Genomic DNA, 12,044 nt, shown 5'->3' on the forward strand with positions numbered 1-12,044 from the left:
AACAACATAGCACTAACATGCATTGCTTCAAATGGCATATTAAAACTAGATATTATTTTACAAATAGTACTCACATTTAAAGGGTTAGTTCACCCAAAAATGAAAATTCTGTCATTAATTACTCACCCTCATGTCGTTCCACACCCATAAGACTTTCGTTCATCTTCGGAACACAAATTAAGATATTTTTGATAAAATCTGATGGCTCAGTGAGGCCTCCATTGACAGAAAGATAATTAACACTTTCAGTGCCCAGAAAGCTACTAAAGACATATTTAAAACAGTTCATGTGACTACAGTGGTTCAACCCTAATGTTATGAAGTGACACGTATCAAACTGCCAAAGTCATGTGATTTCAGTAAAGTAAACGAGGATTTGTTACGTCATGAGTGTTTTGAAACATTTCGAAATTTCAATGGTTCACGTGACTTTGGCAGTTTGATACACGCTCCGAACCACTGATTCGAAACAAAAGATTCGTGAAGCTTCAGGAAGCAGTGTTTTGAAATCGCCCATCATTAGATATTGTTGAATAAAGTGGTTATTTTGTTTTTTGTTTTTTTGGCGCACAAAAAGTATTCTCGTCACTTCATAACATTAAGGTTGAACCACTGTAGTCACATGAACTGTTTTAAATATGTCTTTAGTAGCTTTCTGGGCATATGAAAGTGTTAATTCTCTTGCTTGCTGTTAACGGAGGCCTCAATGAGCCATCGGATTTTATGAAAAATATCTTAATTTGTGTTCCAAAGATGAATGAAGGTCTTACGGGTGTGCAACGACATTATGGTGAGTAATTAATGACAGAATTTTTATTTTTGGGTGAACTAACCCTTTAATGTGAAACTTGAGCTTAAGTCAGATAGGAACACAATAAGGTCATGGTATGATGTTTCATGGTTGGTGACGAATTGAATAAAACAACAAATTTACATATCGTCACTCACAGGCGGAAACCTCATATTTAATTAAACATTGTCATCGAAGTTGGTATTGTGGCTTTATATGGTCAGACACTTGCACGTGTTATTATAATGTTAACATTTTATGAAAACTGTGTTAATGCGTCTTGGGGCGGAGTTATGAGGTTTGACTGACAGTTTGATGAGCCAGTGGAGTTACGAGGTTTAGTCACAATCTCTTTAAAACGCTTTTTATTGGTTAAATATTTGTAAAACCCACATACAGACGTAAAGGATGACCAATAACATTAAAAGGTTACTTCACCCAAAAATGAAATTTATGTCATTAATTACTCACCCTCATGTGGTTCCACACCCATAAGACCTTCATTCATCTTCAGAACACAAATTAAGATATTTTTTATGAAATCTGAGGGTATCTGATCCACACATAGGCAGCAACGTCATTGCAGCTTTTGACGCCCAGAAAGATAGTTGAAAACATGGTTAAAATAGTCACAGTGGTTCAACTTTAATATTAAGTGACGAGAATACTTTTTGTGCACAAAACAAAAATAACGACTTTATTCAACAATTTAAACCATTGACGTTGTTGCCTATGTGTGGATCAGATACCTTCGGATTTCATCAAAAATATCTTAATTTGTGTTCCGAAGATGAACGAAGGTCTTACGGGTGTGGAGCGACATGAGGGTGAGTAATTAATGACATAAATTTCATTTTTGGGTGAACTAACCCTTTAATATTATAAAACAAAAACAACGAAATATAGAGACACAAGGTTTCGGCCCGACAACACGATGATATATTCTTATTTGTAGCATTTATTTTTACTTATTACCGTAGCACAGTGTTTGGGAAACAACGCACTAAACTGCAGTTAAGAGCAAAGCTTACATTTTCTAAATCAAAAACACAACCCCACCAAGTTGAACAAACTCAAACATACAACTAGACAGAACACAAATCAAATCTAACAGGGCATGTGGAAAACAACACAACAGAAAAAGAAAACACCACAAAATTGTTTGGGTTTTTTTACTGTTTCATATAGAGTTTCAAACACTGTCATTTTACAAAATGCTTTGTGATGCTTCAGGCTGAAGAGACCTTGGAGTGTAATGGTTGTCTGCAGACTCTGGATTTGGTTTTAAAATGGCGTGGAATGGTGTGGATGCACAGAGTTCTGAGTAATAGTAAGACAATGAGAGAATTTAGCTCAGAATCAGATTAAATGCTTTTACCGAAGGGGAAGTTCAAAGTCCTTATTGCTTGGTGTAATGCATTAGGTTCAATGAAGTCAGTGTATTATAGCTGCTTGCTTGTATATTTTATATACAAATTGCATTTATTTTTTTTTCCTTATGCATGTGTCTTGTGACTTCATGTTCTCTTCTCTTCAATTCTCTTTAATGATCAAACAAGTAGTAATTTTTAAAAAATGTAAGATGAACGTTCAACTAAAACATTCCAAAAAATACATTCCTTGAACAATGTATAAATAACATTTTTGTGCTAATGTTTTGAGAACGTTTTTAAAGCCCAGATTACTCTGAATGAACATTCTATTAACGTTACTGGAAAAAGGTTTGTTCATAACTTTGAGAGAAACATGCTAGAACGTTAGCCAAAGTTCTGAGGACGTTCCCTGTTAGCTGGGTAATCTGCTAAATATGACTATAAGGCATAAAGGTATAAAGATAAACATTATAACATCATGATTTTCTGGAAAGCTGCATTGAAACAATGTGTATTGTGAAAAGCACTATACAAAAGATTTGACTTTGACAAATAATAGGCCTACTCGAAAGAAGTTTTATTAAAATGGTTCTCACATTTTATGCAAACATTCCCAAAAATTTTTGCAAATATTAATAACATCATTAAGACGTTCAGAGAATGTTGTTCTAATAACATTTTCTCTCAATGTTATGAGAACGTTTGTCAAGTAAAAATAACATTGTATGTTTTGTGAACGTTGTTCTCACAACGTTTTCTCTCTACATTATGAGAACATTCATCAAGTACAAATTAGGTCTACATCGTAAGGACGTTCCATGAATGTTGTACTCAGAATGTTTTATGATAACATTATGAAAACATTCAGCAAATAATAATAACATTATAAGGGCATTCTGATATATTATGCAAAAATAACGTTTTCTCTCAACATTACAAGAACATCCATCAAGTAAATTGCATTGTAAGGATGTTCCATGAACATTGTTCTAAGAACTTTTCTCTCAACATTACAAGAACATATAATAACTATTGATAACATTATTAGAACGTTCAATAAACATTATTTTAAGAATATTTTTAAAGAACGTTAGTGAAAGTTATAGGAACATTCCCTGTTAACTGGGATGTTGCATGACTAAAGCGCTTGTTTTATCTCATAATTTATCAGTGAGGAAACCACATAACAGTTGTTAAATGCTCCATTATGATTCATTAGCTGGAAGCTGGCTGGATATTGTTTTTTTAGAAAATTTATCAGCTCTATGTTATCTCCAATGTTCCTGTGTTTTCCTATAAAGCATGGGACTAATGGACCCATGTGAGTCCCAATACAACATTTACTGTGACTATATTATCAAAATCATCTCAGAAAGCCTCATCTGGTGATCGCTGTTAGTCTTCTAAGTATATCTATGTATTTGGTGATATGATGTTATGAGTCTGTGGGGAAACTGGTCTGCCTTGAAACACTATATGGACCAGGATTCTGCACTGAATGTAACCTTGTGAAAGGATCTTATTTTCAAAGTAGTATAGGAGTAATGCAAAAGGATAAATTGCGATAAAAATGTTTTTATTTTGTTCTAATCCCCTGAAGCAAATACTCATTATTGTACTTCCTAAAAAATCTCCTAAAAATCCTAAAAGAGCCTTGGTGATGGTGAAACATATGGAATGGGAGGGGAAATCTTGATTGATTGATTGATTGATTGATTGATCGATCGATCAATCTTTCGTAAATGTTTTGCATTCTAACAAGAAACTTTGTATTGGTGATGAATAAAATATGAGATAGGATGAAAAATATAATGCTTTTGCATTCCCCGCAAAACTTTGCATTTGCTGGCAGAATGCAAACTTTCTCAGGGGAACGCAAAACTTTTGCGAGAGAATGCAAAAGCATTAAAATATATTTTTAAAATATGGGTTTCCTCTCATATTTTTTCAATCACCTTTTTGTTCATCAATTTTCCCACTTTTTTTTTCGTTTTTTTTTTAATTTGTATTACTTACAGTATTGTCGTTTTTGAGTTATCTGCCATCAGGTGATGCTTTATTCAAGCAACTTCTAGCAACATCACACATCAGGTAGAGCTGTATGATGGGGCTAGTTGTCACACTTATTTTAAAGTTTGTATATGCAGTTTAATGTAAAAAGAACAGCTTTATCAATACAGCTTAAAATTAATTCTCATTTATAATTCATTTAAATTGTTAAAAGAAACTTTTGGGGGAAGCTATTGGTCAAATGTTACTTCTTAAAATACACTAATGTTCAAAAGTTTGGGGTTGGTAAGATTTTATTGTTTTTGAAACTTTTGCTCAGCATTAATTTGAACACAAATATCATTAAAAACAGTAATATGAAATTCTAATTTAAAAAAAATTCATTATAATTCAAATCTGTTTTATATTTTAAAAGTAATTTAGCTGAATCTTCAGCATCATTACTTCAGTCTTCAGTGTCACATGATCCTTCAGAAATAATTCTAAGCTAATTTGCTGCTCAGCAAATATTTATTATTATCAATGTTGAAAACAGTTGTGCTGCTTAATATTTACATAATTTTCAGAATTCTTCAATGAATACAAAGTTTAAAAAACAAAATAAAAAAAATATTTTAAATTATTTACATTTATTTGGGAAAAAAAATGGTATTTACTGTAACAATTTAATGTGTCCTTACTGAATAAAAATACTAATTTCTTTCTTTCAAAAAGAAAATCTTACTGTCCCCAAACTTTTGAACAGTAGTGTATATTGTTTGATTATTTGATATACATATATTTTTTTGACCCATGAAAAACTATTCTATATATTTGCCTTCATATTATTGCATAAGTGTTTCAATTAGCCATTTCAGAGTATTAGGTGTATTCATTTTTATTTCCAAGATTTATCAGTTTTAATGGAAGTTTATCCTTAGTTCTTGATATACTTTCTCCTCTCTCGAATGTGGCTGTTAGGTCAGATCCACAAAGGGCAACTCAGTTTCCCTTCAAATGAGCAAATACTATAACACAGGAACAATGTTCTAGTCATGTACCAGAGAGGAGGAAGTGAAGAAAACAAAGCACCTTTATCTGTTCCAAATGAGCAGCCCTCCCCCTGAAACTGGCTCTGAGCTCACTGCGTTGCCTTACATCATCTATGTGTGTGATGTCACATTAGATGCATGACCTCAGGCTCAAAAATGAATGACCTGATCCACTCACACGTTTCGGATCACATCTAGTTTTCATCACAATAATTTGTAAAGACTACAGAAATTCTGACTTTTATTCAGTCAAAAAAGAGAGAAAAAAAAACACACATATACATATCGATTTTGCATTTAAACTATTTCAATTTATAAGCCAGCCTATTTGCAATTATGTAAATGTTGCGGTGATACATTTATATAGGGAATTAAATAATGTGCAATCTGGTATTGCAGCTTTGGCCTGAAATGCCCCCATTCACTGCACTAAAAATAAAAGCATGCAGTAGGATCTGAGCCCAGCAAGTGTGTGTGATTTAGGGGCACTGCATGAGTTAGTCAACCTGTCAGTGAGGCTGTGATCACACTGATTTAGAGAGGCTCCGTTGTCAGGCTGGAAATAAGCTCTGACCCTCTTGTTGTGTGGCTAACGCTTCTACGTAGACATCTACAGCATTTCTTACCTCTTATTGTTTGTGGGTAGTGTTAGTCAGTCAATATGCTGGAGCGTCAGGTAATGTGGTGTCGGGAAAGAGGGCTATGGTACTAGATTTTCCTCTGCCATTCCACTTTTCCAGTCAGAAGTGTCCTTGGTGAATTCTGGCTTGCTTGAAATATGCCCAGGGGCCCACAGGCTTTGTTAGGAAGCTACAGCTGCTGATATGGATAAGCTGTAATCCAATTCTCAGGTCTTAGCGGCACTCATACAGGGTCAGGCGGGACCCTCCCAAGACTCCCAGAACTGCCCTATTATAATAGCACTGATGAGGTAATCGAAGATAAATTTAGAGCTGAATGATTTGGTGGGAGAGAGAGCAGAGAAGATGAGAGAGAAAAAAAGAGAGAGGGAGATATTTAGAAACATTTAGAGAGGACGTGTCTTTTGTCATGTCAAAGAGGGATAACCTAAATAACCCACTTTACACTGCATTGTTTGTACCTGAAAATTTCTATCAGTAATTTTCAGTGAGAAATCTGTTGAAGTTCATCAGGTACGCAAATGTGAAAATGATAAATTAGTGCTTATGTTTTGTCAATGTTCCATCCGATATGGATCTGTTGCTATGAGAATACTTTAATCCAGTTCAATTCCTGAATTTGAACTAAATGTAAACTTACATAGTAAAATTCAGATTTGAATTTAAAGGATTAGTTCACTTCATAAAGAAAATTACCCTAAGATTTACTCACCCTCAAGAGATCAGGTGTGTATGACTTTCTTCTTTCTGATGAACACAATCAGAGTTATATTAATAAATATCCTGATGCGTTCAAGCTTTATAATAGCATTGAATGGGACCAATGAGTATGAAGCTCAAGAAAGTGCATCCATCCATTATAAATGTACTCCACACTGCTCCAGGGGGTTAATAAAGGCCTTCTGAAGCAAAGCGATGCATTTGTGTAAGAAAAATATCCATATTTAACAAGTAAAATATCTAGCTTCCGCTAGAACTCCTTCTGAATTCAGCTTACGAAAACAGCATAATTGACGTTGCATCAGCTACACTTTTTTTGGTAAGTTGAATACAGAAGGTGTAGGACGTAGCGTAAGCATTTTAAACTGCAAGAGGCGTTATACTTTCTTCGTAAGTTTAATACAGAAGGCAGTCTGGCAGAAGCTAGAGATTTTACTTTATAACTTGTTAAATATGGATATTTTTCTTACATATTGCTTCGCTTCAGAAGGCCTTTATGAACCCCCAGAGCCGTGTGGAGTATGTTTATGATGGATGGATGCACTTTCTTGAGCTTCATACTCATTGGTCCTGTTCACTGCCATTATAAAGCTTGGACGCATCAGGATATTTATTAATATAACTCTGACTGTGTTCATCAGAAAGAAGAAAGTCATAGGATGGCTTGAGGGTTAATAAAGCTTGGGGTAATTTTCATTTTAAAGTGAACTAATCCTTTAATGGGTTAGTTCACCCAAAAATAAAAATTCTGTCATCATTTATTCACCCTCATGTCGTTCCAAACCTGTATGACTTTCTTTCTTCTGTAGAACATAAAACAAGATATTGTGAGAAAAAATATATATATATTTTTTGCCTATACAATGGAAGTCAATGGTCAAAAAAGAAAGAAATTCACACAGGTTTGTACATGAGGGACATGATGACATCATTTTAATTTTGGGGTGAACTATTGTTTTGAATTTATTGTATTGATTTTATTTTTTTATTTTTTTGAAGTTTGCAGGTTTTATATGTCTTACAGACAAATTTATGGATCAGGGTGGAGGAACAATTCATTTCCCAAAATTCCATTATCTGTTGGATTTCTTTGAATTTTAATTCAGTAAATTCAACAAGTTTCAACTCGTGAACTGAAAGGGAGCCAATTCTTAAATTCCGAATTTTGCTCAGCCTCGGTTTCTATGGCTACCTCCTTCACCAAACACGACTTCTGTTCATGAGCATCCGTTTTGTGCTCTGACTAACTTGTAATCTAACTTTTATAATTACTGAAATGTTTGTCAAATACATCAGCTGATCACATCTACTCTGAGAGTATACTGTTCTACTGTGAGGAAGCTGTTGGCGCTGGTTACTGTGGCAGCAGTCAGCATCATTTCCCTACTGAACAACAGCCATGCCCAAATACTATCCTCCTCCTGGGCCTTATTATACCATCATTAGTGCTGAAAATTGAAAAGTATGATGTAATACAGCATAATACTCACACAACCCATCTTGTTGTGCTACAAATACAAATGGTTGGAGTACACAGACAGATGATGGATGAACCAGATTCTAATTCATATTAAAATCTGACACACTTCAAGTCCTTTGTGCTTTTAAAATTAGTGTCAATCCATGTGACATCTTAAATGAAAATTTACACCATAGTGCTTGTATCATCCCAGCTAACAAAAATATGTTATAAGAACGTTTAACTAACATTCCTTTTTAGTTATGGAAACATTATTTCTTGAATGTTCTCTGAATGTCCAAAATGTCTAGTTTTTTTGTAAACGTGTTAAAAAAAAATTAAGTTATATGAACGTTAGGGGACCTTCCTTCTGAAAATTGTGCAAACATTATGGGAATGTTCCTTTTGAATGGTCTCTGAACAAGTAGTAACATTTAAAAAAATGAAATATATATATATATATATATATATATTTTTTTTTTTTTTTTTTTTTTTTTTTTGTGTCCTGCTTCATCAGAATTATACACACACACATTGGATTTGGCACGTTTTACGCCGGATTCCCTTCCTGACGCAACACACTCACACTCAGTTTGGCATATCCAATCCACCTAACCTGCATGCCTGTGTGGTGGAAACCAGAGCACCTGGAGGAAACCCACTTTGACACGAAGAGAATATGGAAACTCCACACAGAAAGGACTCAAACCATGGACCTATTTGCTGTGAGGCACCCACTGAGCCCCCCACCGTTAACAGTATGTGAGAACATGCCTTCATGTTCTCTAAGCTCCACTGCTTCCGCCACTCAAGCGGCATAGTTATTCTTTTTTTTTTTCTGGCTGACTAGCCACATGCCGTTAGGTTAAGTGCAATCTGCTGTTTGCTCACACTCCTGTCTGGGTCAAAAGAGCACAGCCCTGTTAGTATCACTTCACATAACTGCTCAGACACACCATCACACATGTAGCATAGTGCAGACATGTGGTTTATCTGCTCTAGAGAGAATGCCTGCTCAACGAGCAAGTGTGTATGAGTGATTGTGTGCACAGGACTGATTTTCTTACACCTTGTACCCTGAGTTACCAAGGAGACGAGCAGCAAGTGTTTGCAGACATTCAGATCATGCTGCCATATCATCACCCACACATCATATGAAACTATTAACTATTCATTAAGACTTATATAGGCCTGTGTGTGTGTGTGTGTGTGTGTGTGTGTGTGTGTGTGTGTGTGTGTGTGTGTGTGTGAGAAGATTACTTTGGCCTATTGCCAGCTTTCTCAGCTGAGAGCGTGTCTATTATAAGGGGAGTGAAAGGCATGGAAATAAATAAGGATGTAACTGGGAATCACCAAGTGATGAGGCTTGGCAGCATGTTTTTCCTGCTATCCACTGATCTTTCTCTGAGAGTTATGTATGTAGGATCTGTGTATCCTAAGACAGCAGGGTCAGCTATGTATGTCTAGTGCTTGAGTGTTTTTGTGAATTTGATGAAAAATGGAAGAGAGACAGAAAAAGAGGCACAAGTGCAATTTTGGCTGCCGATTACAAAAAATTACAGAGATTGAGACAGGTTATTATTTTTTAATAAAGTTCATTCATTTATGCATTTATATGTTCAAAAATGCGCCGTTCTTACAGTACACAGTTTCTTAAATTAGCTGTAATTAGTCTGAATAAACAATTGCACATTTTATATTAATTATCTGGATACCACAATTAGTTTATTAGTTTAGTGACAATAATTTTAGTACATCACATTTATTTATAATAAAGTAACTGTTTACATAATGCCTCGCATTGCATGGAGAAATATAAGTAACACAACTATGCTAATTTTTGCTAGATTATTAGTTTTTGATATGATGGGGTAAAGACATTTTTTCATATAGTTTTTTTTTTATTATTATTATCAAAAGTTATGAAAATCTTCAAATTTCAATCAGATGTCATTGTTCAGTCTCCTCCATTCACATTTCACACACATTTAGTCTAGTAATTTGGTATTTGTACTTCATATTTAAATCAATCTTTTAAAAAAAAAAATTTAAAAAGTTAAAAGTGCCATATGGATACATTTTAACCACACCCTTTCAACAAGCTCTGTCTAACAGTATTTCGTCTCCTACTGTTACATAGAGCTTGTTCAAAGGGTGTTCAAAAGATGCATTATACTGAAATTTGTATAAAACCAGAGATGCCACATGTTATACTGGATACAAAATGTTTCATCTGTTGCAGTCAGCTATGACTCTATGACATATGCATATAATACATCTTGTGATTATTTTTTTAGTCAGCAAAAAACAGATACAATATCAGTATAGTGCACTGTTGTTTTAGATAGAGTGACTGCTGTGAAAGTTCACTTACCATGGCACAAATAGCTGGGAACAGTATGAAAATGATGTAGTGGGATTCCTGTTCATAACTTGTACGATGAAGACTCTTCCTGTAATGCCAGAATGTGAGAATTCATCTGTGAGCTCTGCAGCTTTATAGGTCTTGACTGCACATCAGTGCCACCTAGGCTTTAACACAAGTAGATCTGGTTGGTTCTTGCAGTGTAGGAGGGGCTCCCGGACCATGTGAAAGTCTCACACTTTGAATTTATATTTAATATTAATAAGTTAATATTTAATATGAATCATTTTATAGTTTGTCTTCATATTAAGTCATTTAGATTAATGTCAAATTAAAATTTACAATAAAATGTTGTTTGCTGTGTGCTAAACTTTGATAGAGAGTACATAACTAATAGCATTTATGTAGGTGTCAGTCATGGAACTGCAACACAAGCACTAAAGCTGAAGAAATTGCTGTGTTTCAAAGAACCACCGACCCAATTTTCATGTTTAAGTATAAGAGTCAGATGACTGACTCTAATATAACAAACCAAATGCTTCATTTAAATCCAGCACAGAAGGTGCAAACTCTTCGCCAATCAGATTGCCAGACTCCAGCGCTCAGATAAGAAAAGTCTGCCAGCAAATGACAAGGCCTACTGTTGCTGTTTTGCAGTCATGCAAAGCATCAGAAAGGAAGGAAGTGAAGCTCACATCTACCAATAAAGATTCATCTCATAACTGCCCTCAGATTGTAAACACAAACCACTGATGTTTCCAATAATCTTAGTGGTGATAATACTTTGGGCTTGAAAACAAGTTAGCTAAGAGGTGTTCATTAAAATAGATCCTATTCTTTTACATTCACGGTAATGATTAGTTTAAGAATAATCCAGATTCAGTCACAACATACATTAAGCAGATAATATCATGAATAAACTGCCGGAATAAGCCTTTGACATGCTCAATTGCGCATAAAACGCACAGAGACACATCACAGAGCTCAGGGTCATGGGGTCACATGCTGCATGCATCAGCTTCATTGATTTCTGCCTCATCGACTGCCGTCTCATGGACAGAATTCCTAATTTGTGCCTTCTGAGCCACCCAGAGACAAAGAGTAGCTTAATGTCATGTCGTTTTACCTCCATTTTCATCTTTCTAAATAAATTAAAAAAATGCTGATAATAGATCTGCAAGGTTTGGTTTCCAAATGTTCTAAGGAGATGGACAGATATGTCAGGGTATATTTTGTAATGAATGGAGAGAAGAAAATGAGCGTTGAGAGCAAGAACACCTAGCGTGTGGCTGCTCTGAATTAAAGCATTGGCCACATACTTTATCCCAGCTGTGGGAAAACTGTGGGGCCAGCTGCTGCAGGACGAGTGAAGGCTATATTTAAATAAAAATGAAAAATGAGAGAGGGGAAAACGCTGCAGGCTAAGCGTCTGCAGTCCTGCCCCTACTACATTAGGAAAGTGGAAGACGAGAAACAAGGAAGAATCCCAGATCAAATGAACTCTTCCCTTCGAAACCCACAAGGGTTTGAGGAAGCATTACATATACAAAGACCACATTTTACTAAATATATGGAAATGTTTGTTACACTAGTGTTACCCTTGTGAACAAAACCTCACGTTGTATACACTTTATGTTAATGACTACAGTGTAACA

General features: G+C 35.0%; 1 long non-coding RNA gene across 1 annotated transcript; it reads right to left on the reverse strand.

Annotated features, from left to right (window-relative positions):
* Positions 1–1,947: 1,947 nt before the first annotated feature.
* LOC127514821 (uncharacterized) lies at positions 1,948–10,532 on the reverse strand. The gene is made up of 2 exons (XR_007930710.1): positions 10,399–10,532; positions 1,948–6,127 (listed from the first exon to the last, which is right to left on the reverse strand). It is a non-coding gene; the product is annotated as an uncharacterized LOC127514821 (long non-coding RNA).
* Positions 10,533–12,044: the final 1,512 nt, after the last annotated feature.

This window comes from Ctenopharyngodon idella, chromosome 6 (assembly GCF_019924925.1).
Source record: "Ctenopharyngodon idella isolate HZGC_01 chromosome 6, HZGC01, whole genome shotgun sequence".
Classification (NCBI taxonomy): Eukaryota; Metazoa; Chordata; class Actinopteri; order Cypriniformes; family Xenocyprididae; genus Ctenopharyngodon; species Ctenopharyngodon idella.